Below are 9852 nucleotides of genomic sequence, written 5' to 3' on the forward strand. Positions count from 1 at the left end.
GAGCAGTCATTTTGCATAGAAACTATGCAAAGAGAATTAAAGACTTGTGTCTGTAGAAACATGACCAAAAGAACAAACAACCAGATTTTAGTCCAGATCAGTGGCGTGTATTCATGAATGCCGAGGGAAGCCAGGCTTCTCCAAACAATTGACCAAGAAAAAAAGAAAAAACATACATATGTTATCTTTCATCTCTCTGTGTTTTCATAATATTCCTTAAATTCGCAAGAGGCTGAATGTTTTCACTGGAGAAAGCATCCGAGCAAGCAAAATAGCTTTGTATGTGTAGGCCATCTATCTTTGTATGTGTAGGCCTCCCTTGATAATTAAAAAATATGTAATAATAGCCTATCAGTATTAAGCTAAACTGAGTGAGCTCAACTGTGAATGGTCCTGGTGCACCAAAAAAAAGTGTCAAGGGAAGTCAGTTTGGATTTGGCTTCACTCCTATCACAGAGAAATACGTCATGATAGAAACATCTTGAATTGTTGCGTCTAGTTGTGTTGTTGTCCTCCGGGGGTTAGCTAGCTAGCTAAAATTGTCTCTTTCCTAAATTAGCCATGGATGCAGATATGGATTTGGACTTGTGGTTTCCCTTAATTCTCCGTACTGGCCAATGATTATAACGGCAATTCTGATCCAACCATAAAATACATTGTGCCACTGGGCTGAGAGGAAGGAAAATCAATATGTTGCTAAATGTAGAGGGATAATGTTAACTAGCTAACATTGCCCATGAAAGGAAGTTAGGATAGGGAGCAAGTATTTCAGCCAGGTGGACTAGGACAACACAAAATAAAAGCATGCACTGTATGACGAGTCATAGACATTTTTGTCAACATGACGATGGCATTGGCGATTCTCCACGAGTAGGGTGAGTCAACATATTTTTTCTAGGCTACTTACACCAACTCACACATTCACACACACATAAATCAGAATGATGGACAGCCACATCATATTGAGCTTACTTTGATTGGACTAAATTGTTTTTGCTATTTTTTAGTTGTCATTGTATTAGACCAAGTATAGGTGATTGAAATGGTGCTGAATATTGGAGGCAGCTCCTGTTTTCTTAGCGAATTGCAGTAACTCTTTATGGTTCTAAATCAATAGTTGTTAAGTAGTCCAAAAATGTTGGAAACATTCTTTTATTTTTTTACCCCTTTTTCTCCCCAATTTCATGGTATCCGATTGGTAGTTACAGTATTGTCCCATTGCTGCAACTCCCATACAGACTTGGGAGATGGGAAGGTTGAGAGCCGTGCGTCCTCCGAAACACAACACAGCCAAGCTGCTTCTTGACACAAAGCCAACTTAACCTGGAAGCCAGCCGCACCAATGTGTCGGAGGAAACACTGTACACCTGGTGACCGTGTCAGCGCCCGGCCCGCCACAGGAGTCACTAGTGCTTGATGGGACAAGAACATCCCTGCCGGCCAAACCCTCCCCTAACACAGATGACGCGAGGTCAATTGTGCACCACCCCATGGGTCTCCTGGTCACGGCTGGCTGTGACAGAGCCTGGACTCTAACCAGGATCTCTAGTGGCACAGCTAGCACTGTGATGCAGTGCCTTAAACCAATGCGCCACTTGGGAGGCCAACATGAACATTCTTGACCATGCTGTAGGTCATGTAAGTGTTTGTCACTTGCAATATGCTTTGGGGCGGCAGGTAGCCTAGTGGTTAGAGCTTTGGGCCAGTAACCGAAAGGTTGCTGTATAGAATTCTAGAGCTGACAAGGTAAAAATCTGTCATCCTGCCCCTGAACAAGGCAGTTAACCCACTGTTCCCCGGTAAGCAGTCATTGTAAATAATAATTTGTTCTTAACTGTCTTGCCTAGTTAAATACAGGTTACTTTTTTTTTCATTGTGGGCTTCACCGGACAGAGGTTGCTCTCCGGTTTCTGTGATGAAACAAAGGTGTGGTTGAATTCATTCTGCCTCTGTGTCTTCTTATTGTCTCGGCCTTAGGCATATATCATGGTTGCGAGGCATGAACTAACAGATTATAGAGCAAACAAAGTAATTATCAGAACACATATGCTGTAATATGTTTGTTTTTTCTATCTTGGCTACCCCAATGATTTTTTTTACTCATGCACTGCTACTGGTCCGGACTATCTTCTGGTGGAAGAATTAAATCGTATGAATTTACTTATCAAAATAACGTTTAAATTAAAATTAAATAAAAAGCAATAAGGCACACAAGGTAGTGCTTTATCGTGAATACAGTCACGGGTAAATGGGTTGACTAGCCCTCAGCTATTGCGTCGGACTGAACAACGTCATGTACCTTACTTTCGTTTACACACACACACACACACACACACACACACACACACACACACACACACACACACACACACACACACACACACACACACACACACACACACACACACACACACATCTTTGATAATAGAGCAGGCTTGACTGTGTTGCCATGCCGACAGGGTAGAACAAAGACTGGAGACATAATGCCAGCATTCATGCGGGACGTAACAACTATCGCTGTAGCCACCAGAAATAGAAAAGCAATTCAACCTTTCAATTAGTCTCTTTGCTTCTTAATCTATATTATGTATTTGCTTTGCATAGCCTAGATTGATTTCTCTAATATGTGTATTCTGTATTCGACTGTGACTTGAATGAGACGTCTTCTAATTAGTGAGAAAACCATTAATATGGTGGAGCTGTGAAACACCAAGAGCACGCAAAGAGGAATCGCCAAAGGCCTCGTCTTCCCCCATGCTGTTTTGAACTGGCAAATCCTAACAGGTTTTCCTTTCTTGCCTGATTAGTATTTAGGTCACTCCATTTGGAAGGCGGGGGAAGTGGAAGGGAGCATCGCCCTGCCACCCTCGCTGACGATTCGTTTTTCAGATGCCATTCACATCTCCCTGTGGGATAAGCCTTGTGTCCTCTGTTCTGTTCTGACTGCAGCAGCATCTCATCAATTATCACACGATACCACAGTTAAAGACCAACCCCCATTCAACAGCAACTAACCACTACTTATATATCAAACAATGACGACATGCTCATTACTATCTGAGCATGGCAAGCATGACCATAAAAACATACAGTGGGACCCTTTTAATGCCATACGCTGCAATGAGCACATGCAATGAGCAAAGTCCTAGCTATTTTTATTTCTTAGTCTCAGCTAGTTTTTTCCGTCCGGGGGGGATTTGCTGTTGTGATTTTTTCTTTTACGCTAAGGCTGTCAGCTGGAAGCGCAGTGCCAATGCTAAACAGTTTGAAGTACAATGAAGTGGCATGTTTATATAGATGCGGATGCATGTTGTGTGTGTTTGTCATGGGTTAACAATGCAGCATATTATGTTTGGGTTTCATCGTCATCCATATCCAATCATATTATTTGATGTCCTGTAAATAATATAGTGTCATGAGATTTACTTCAAGCTGATGTGTAACAGTGGTACCAGTTATGCATTGGGCATACCCTCACCAGCTCTAACACAATGGGCCAAACCACACCATAGCAGAGCATGTTGAGTCAGCCACATGCAACCAAGGGAGGGAAGAGGAAGGGAGGGGCCTCTGAAGGGTGTCAGAGTATGCCACACCTCCCCATAGGCATCACTGCCACAGTTTCCCTCCCGCTAGACACTCCTTTACCTGAAAACAGACCCCGGGCCACATATGGTGTAGACAAAGCACTGCCAAGAAGAAAGTTTAAAACCCACATTGCAGCTCTCTGTACTCCCGCTCTCTTACACCCCCCCACCCCCGTCTCACACACACACTCTCTCCCTCCTCTGCCTCTCTTGCCCTCTTTCACTCCCTTTTCAGTCATGAGATTCCCCTTAGATGGTGGAGCCACTTGGTTGGTAGGTCGGCTTGCATTAATAAGCAATTGACTTTCCCTAGGCATGATCGTGGCTGGCCTATCTCTAGATTCCAGGCATTTTGGACAGAGGGCTGAGGGCAGGCATGTAAAAATCAGCCTTATGGGTGGCTGAGAGGGGCCTGGCACTCCCTGCTCTAAGACTCCAAGTCTGAGTCCCTGGCCACGTGGCTCTCCCTCCACACTGCTGCTCCACTCCAACAATCTGACCTACATTCTCTGTATAACAGTACCTCTCGCTCCCTCCAAACTGAGCTCTGTAATACAGTACCTCTCGCTCTCTCCAAACTGAGCTCTGTAATACAGTACCTCTCGCTACCTCCAAACTGAGCTCTGTAATACAGTACCTCTCCCTCCAAACTGAGCTCTGTAATACAGTACCTCTCCCTCCAAACTGAGCTCTGTAATACAGTACCTCTCCCTCCAAACTGAGCTCTGTAATACAGTACCTCTCCCACCAAACTGAGCTCTGTAATACAGTACCTCTCCCTCCAAACTGAGCTCTGTAATACAGTACCTCTCCCTCCCTCCAAACTGAGCTCTGTAATACAGTACCTCTCGCTCCCTCCAAACTGAGCTCTGCAATACAGTACCTCTCGCTCCCTCCAAACTGAGCTCTGTAATACAGTACCTCTCCCTCCAAACTGAGCTCTGTAATACAGTACCTCTCGTTCCCTCCAAACTGAGTCCCTCCAAACTGAGCTCTGTAATACAGTACCTCTCCCTCCAAACTGAGCTCTGTAATACAGTACCTCTCCCTCCAAACTGAGCTCTGTAATACAGTACCTCTCCTTCCAAACTGAGCTCTGTAATACAGTACCTCTCCCACCCTCCAAACTGAGCTCTGTAATACAGTACCTCTCCCTCCAAACTGAGCTTTGTAATACAGTACCTCTCCCTCCAAACTGATCTCTGTAATACAGTACCTCTCCCTCCAAACTGAGCTCAGCACAACATAACCCAAATGGATCCCCCACAACTACCTCTCATTACTGGTCATGGCATTTGTTTGCTTACACACGCATTACACTGGTTAGTGCTCTTAAAATGGTCTCCATAATGGGGAATGAATGGATATCTGTTGGGAGTTATCCATTACGGAGTCATTAAAACATGTGATTCCACTATTCTTATCCTTGTGTTCATTCCTCCAGTGCCAATGTTTGGAGACTTTTATGTGAGTATGACAGCAAAATAAGCCATTCTCATTTTGCGGTCCAGCTTTAGTGGCCTTGTTTTGATGAAAACAAAAAAACACCTTGAAATCAATGTTCATGGTGTTGTTTTTGAAAATAGAAGGACACAATCAAGGGAACATTATTCCAAAGAAAAGAAGAGAAAGAGCACTTGAAGAAAACATCAGGCCACTGCTGGAGTTTTTATGTAAAACATCAGGCCACTGCTGGAGTTTTTATGGAAAACATCAGGCCACTGCTGGAGTTGTTATGGAAAACATCAGGCCACTGCTGGAGTTTTTATGGGAAACATCAGGCCACTGCTGGAGTTTATATGGAAACATCAGGCCACTGCTGGAGTTTTTATGTAAAACATCAGGCCACTGCTGGAGTTTTTATGTCAAACATCAGGCCTCTGCTGGAGTTTTATGGGAAACATCAGGCCACTGCTGGAGTTTTTATGGAAATCATCAGGCCACTGCTGGAGTTTTTATGTAAAACATCAGCCCACTGCTGGAGTTTTTATGTAAATCATCAGGCCACTGCTGGAGTTTGTATGTAAAACATCAGGCCACTGCTGGAGTTTTTATGTAAAACATCAGGCCACTGCTGGAGTTTTTATGTAAAACATCAGGCCACTGCTGGAGTTTTTATGTAAAACATCAGGCCACTGCTGGAGTTTTTATGGAAACATCAGGCCACTGCTGGAGTTTTTATGTAAATCATCAGGCCACTGCTGGAGTTTTTATGTAAAACATCAGGCCACTGCTGGAGTTTTTATGTCAAACATCAGGACTCTGCTGGAGTTTTATGGGAAACATCAGGCCACTGCTGGAGTTTTTATGTAAATCATCAGGCCACTGCTGGAGTTTTTATGTAAAACATCAGGCCACTGCTGGAGTTTTTATGTAAAACATCAGGCCACTGCTGGAGTTTTTATGGAAACATCAGGCCACTGCTGGAGTTTTTATGTAAAACATCAGGCCACTGCTGGAGTTTTTATGTCAAACATCAGGCCTCTGCTGGAGTTTTATGGGAAACATCAGGCCACTGCTGGAGTTTTTATGGAAATCATCAGGCCACTGCTGGAGTTTTTATGGAAACATCAGGCCACTGCTGGAGTTTGTATGTAAAACATCAGGCCACTGCTGGAGTTTTTATGTAAAACATCAGGCCACTGCTGGAGTTTTTATGGAAACATCAGGCCACTGCTGGAGTTTTTATGTAAAGCATCAGGCCACTGCTGGAGTTTGTATGTAAAACATCAGGCCACTGCTGGAGTTTTTATGTAAATCATCAGGCCACTGCTGGAGTTTTTATGTAAAGCATCAGGCCACTGCTGGAGTTTGTATGTAAAACATCAGGCCACTGCTGGAGTTTTTATGTAAATCATCAGGCCTCTGCTGGAGTTTTATGGGAAACATCAGGCCACTGCTGGAGTTTTTATGGAAATCATCAGGCCACTGCTGGAGTTTTTATGTAAAACATCAGGCCACTGCTGGAGTTTTTATGTCAAACATCAGGCCTCTGCTGGAGTTTTATGGGAAACATCAGGCCACTGCTGGAGTTTTTATGGAAATCATCAGGCCACTGCTGGAGTTTTTATGGAAACATCAGGCCACTGCTGGAGTTTGTATGTAAAACATCAGGCCACTGCTGGAGTTTTTATGTAAAACATCAGGCCACTGCTGGAGTTTTTATGGAAACATCAGGCCACTGCTGGAGTTTTTATGTAAAGCATCAGGCCACTGCTGGAGTTTGTATGTAAAACATCAGGCCACTGCTGGAGTTTTTATGTAAATCATCAGGCCACTGCTGGAGTTTTTATGTAAAGCATCAGGCCACTGCTGGAGTTTGTATGTAAAACATCAGGCCACTGCTGGAGTTTTTATGTAAATCATCAGGCCACTGCTGGAGTTTTTATGTAAAGCATCAGGCCACTGCTGGAGTTTGTATGTAAAACATCAGGCCACTGCTGGAGTTTTTATGGAAACATCAGGCCACTGCTGGAGTTTTTATGGAAACATCAGGCCACTGCTGGAGTTTGTATGTAAAACATCAGGCCACTGCTGTAGTTTTTATGGAAATCATCAGGCCACTGCTGGAGTTTTTATGTAAATCATCAGGCCACTGCTGGAGTTTTTATGTAAATCATCAGGCCACTGCTGGAGTTTTTATGTACAACATCAGGCCACTGCTGTAGTTTTTATGTAAAACATCAGGCCACTGCTGGAGTTTTTATGTAAAACATCAGGCCACTGCTGGAGTTTTTATGTAAAACATCAGGCCACTGCTGTAGTTTTTATGGAAATCATCAGGCCACTGCTGGAGTTTTTATGTAAATCATCAGGCCACTGCTGGAGTTTTTATGTAAAACATCAGGCCACTGCTGGAGTTTTTATGTAAAACATCAGGCCACTGCTGTAGTTTTTATGGAAATCATCAGGCCACTGCTGGAGTTTTTATGTAAAACATCAGGCCACTGCTGGAGTTTTTATGTAAATCATCAGGCCACTGCTGGAGTTTTTATGTAAATCATCAGGCCACTGCTGGAGTTTTTATGTAAAACATCAGGCCACTGCTGTAGTTTTTATGTAAAACATCAGGCCACTGCTGGAGTTTTTATGTAAAACATCAGGCCACTGCTGTAGTTTTTATGGAAATCATCAGGCCACTGCTGGAGTTTTTATGTAAAACATCAGGCCACTGCTGGAGTTTTTATGGAAACATCAGGCCACTGCTGGAGTTTGTATGTAAAACATCAGGCCTCTGCTGTAGTTTTTATGGAAACATCAGGCCACTGCTGGAGTTTTTATGTAAAACATCAGGCCACTGCTGGAGTTTTTATGTAAAACATCAGGCCACTGCTGGAGTTTTCATGTAAACAGAGACACCAAATTAAGTCAGCTGAAGCATAAACTGTTCAGAAGGTAGGACAGTAGGTTGTGCTGGAAGAGACAACACTGTAAATAAAGAGAACATATATCAACATACACCGTGAAATGTGCCATGTCAATTGAAGATATAACTGTTATTATGGCAGTGGAAAGAATGCTTCTAATGTAGCTATGTATCATGTGATACAATACAGCAAATTGTATCTAAAAGCCTGACTTTGCCTTACTTATAAATGTATTAAACTTCAAATTGTATTTTGTTGTGTGCTACTTACTTGATTTTTCAAGATAAGTTGCTGGTGAAACAGTCACTGGAAGAACAGGTAACCCTCCTGACCTGTATGAATCCATACATCCCCCTAGTGGACAACAATAAAATAACTATACAAAACGTTTTCATTCCTTTCTTATCAGGTGTCTAACTGCTCCTCCTACTGATGAAAACAGGGCATTGAAGTGTGGTTCTTCGTTTCCTGTAGCTCTTACAGGATTTACAGCAGTGGAGGCTGCTGAGGGGTGGACACCTCATAATAATGGCTTTGAATGGAGTCAATGGAGTGGTATCAACCACATGGGAACCACATGATTGATGTGTTTGATACCATTCCATTGACTCCATTCCATCCATTATTATGAGCCGTCCTCCCCTCAGCAGCCTCCACTGAATCACAAATGTGTAAAACAATAGGCCACCACTATATACACTATATATACAAAAGAACGTGGACAACCCTTCAAATGACTGGATTTGGCTATTTCCGCCACACCCGTTGCTGACCGGGTATAAAATCAAACACAAGGCCATGCAATCTCCATAGACAAACATTGGCAGTAGAATGGCCTTACTGAAGAGGTCAGTGACTTTCAACGTGGCACCGTCATAGGATAACACCTTTCCAACAAGTCAGGTAGTCAAATTTCTGCCTTGCTAGAGCTGCCCCGGTCAACTGTAAGTGCTGTTATTGTGATGTGGAAATATCTAGGAGCATCAACAGCTTAGCCACTAAATGGTAGGCCACACAAGCTCACAGAACGAAGCTCACAGAATGGGACCACCCAGTACTGAAGTGCGTAAAAATCGTCTGTCCTCAGTTGCAACACTCACTACTACCAACTTCCAAACTGCCTCTGAAGCAATGTCAGCACATGAACCATTCGTTGGGAGCTTCATTAAATGGGTTTCCATGGCTGAGCAGCAGCACACAAGCCTAAGATCACCATGTGCAATGCCATGCGTTGGCTGGAGTGATGTAAAGCTCACCGTCATTGGACTCTGGAGCTGTGGAAACGCGTTCTCTGGTGTGATGAATCACGCTCCACCATCTGGCAGTCCGACGGACGAATCTGGGTTTGGCAGATGCCAGGAGAACACTACCTGCCCCATGGCATGGTGCCAACTGTAAAGTTTGGTGGGTGACGAATAATGGTCTGGGTCTGTTTTTCATGGTTCAGGTTAGGCCCCTTAGTTCCAGTAGAAGGGAAATCTTAACACTACAGCATACAATGACATTCTATACAATTCTGTGCTTCCAACTTTGTAATAACAGTTTAGGAAAAGCCCTTTCTTGTGTCAGCATGACAATGCCCCTGTGCACAAAGCGAGGTCCATACAGAAATTGTTTGTCGAGATCAGTGTGGAAGAACTTGACTGACTTGCACAGAGCCCTGACCTGAACCTCAATGAACACCTTTGGGATGAATTGGAACACCGACTGCGAGACAGGCCTAATTTCCCAACATCAGTGCCTGACCTTACTAATGCTCTTATGGGAATGGAAGCAAGACCCTGCAGCAATGTTCCAACATCTAGTGGAAAGCCTTTCCAGAAGAGTGGAGGCTGTTATAGCAGAAAAGGGGGGACAATACTAATGCCCATGATTTTGGAATTAGATGTTGTCAGGTG

The sequence above is a fragment of the Oncorhynchus clarkii genome, chromosome 5 (genome assembly GCF_045791955.1).
Source record: "Oncorhynchus clarkii lewisi isolate Uvic-CL-2024 chromosome 5, UVic_Ocla_1.0, whole genome shotgun sequence".
NCBI classification, from domain to species: Eukaryota; Metazoa; Chordata; class Actinopteri; order Salmoniformes; family Salmonidae; genus Oncorhynchus; species Oncorhynchus clarkii.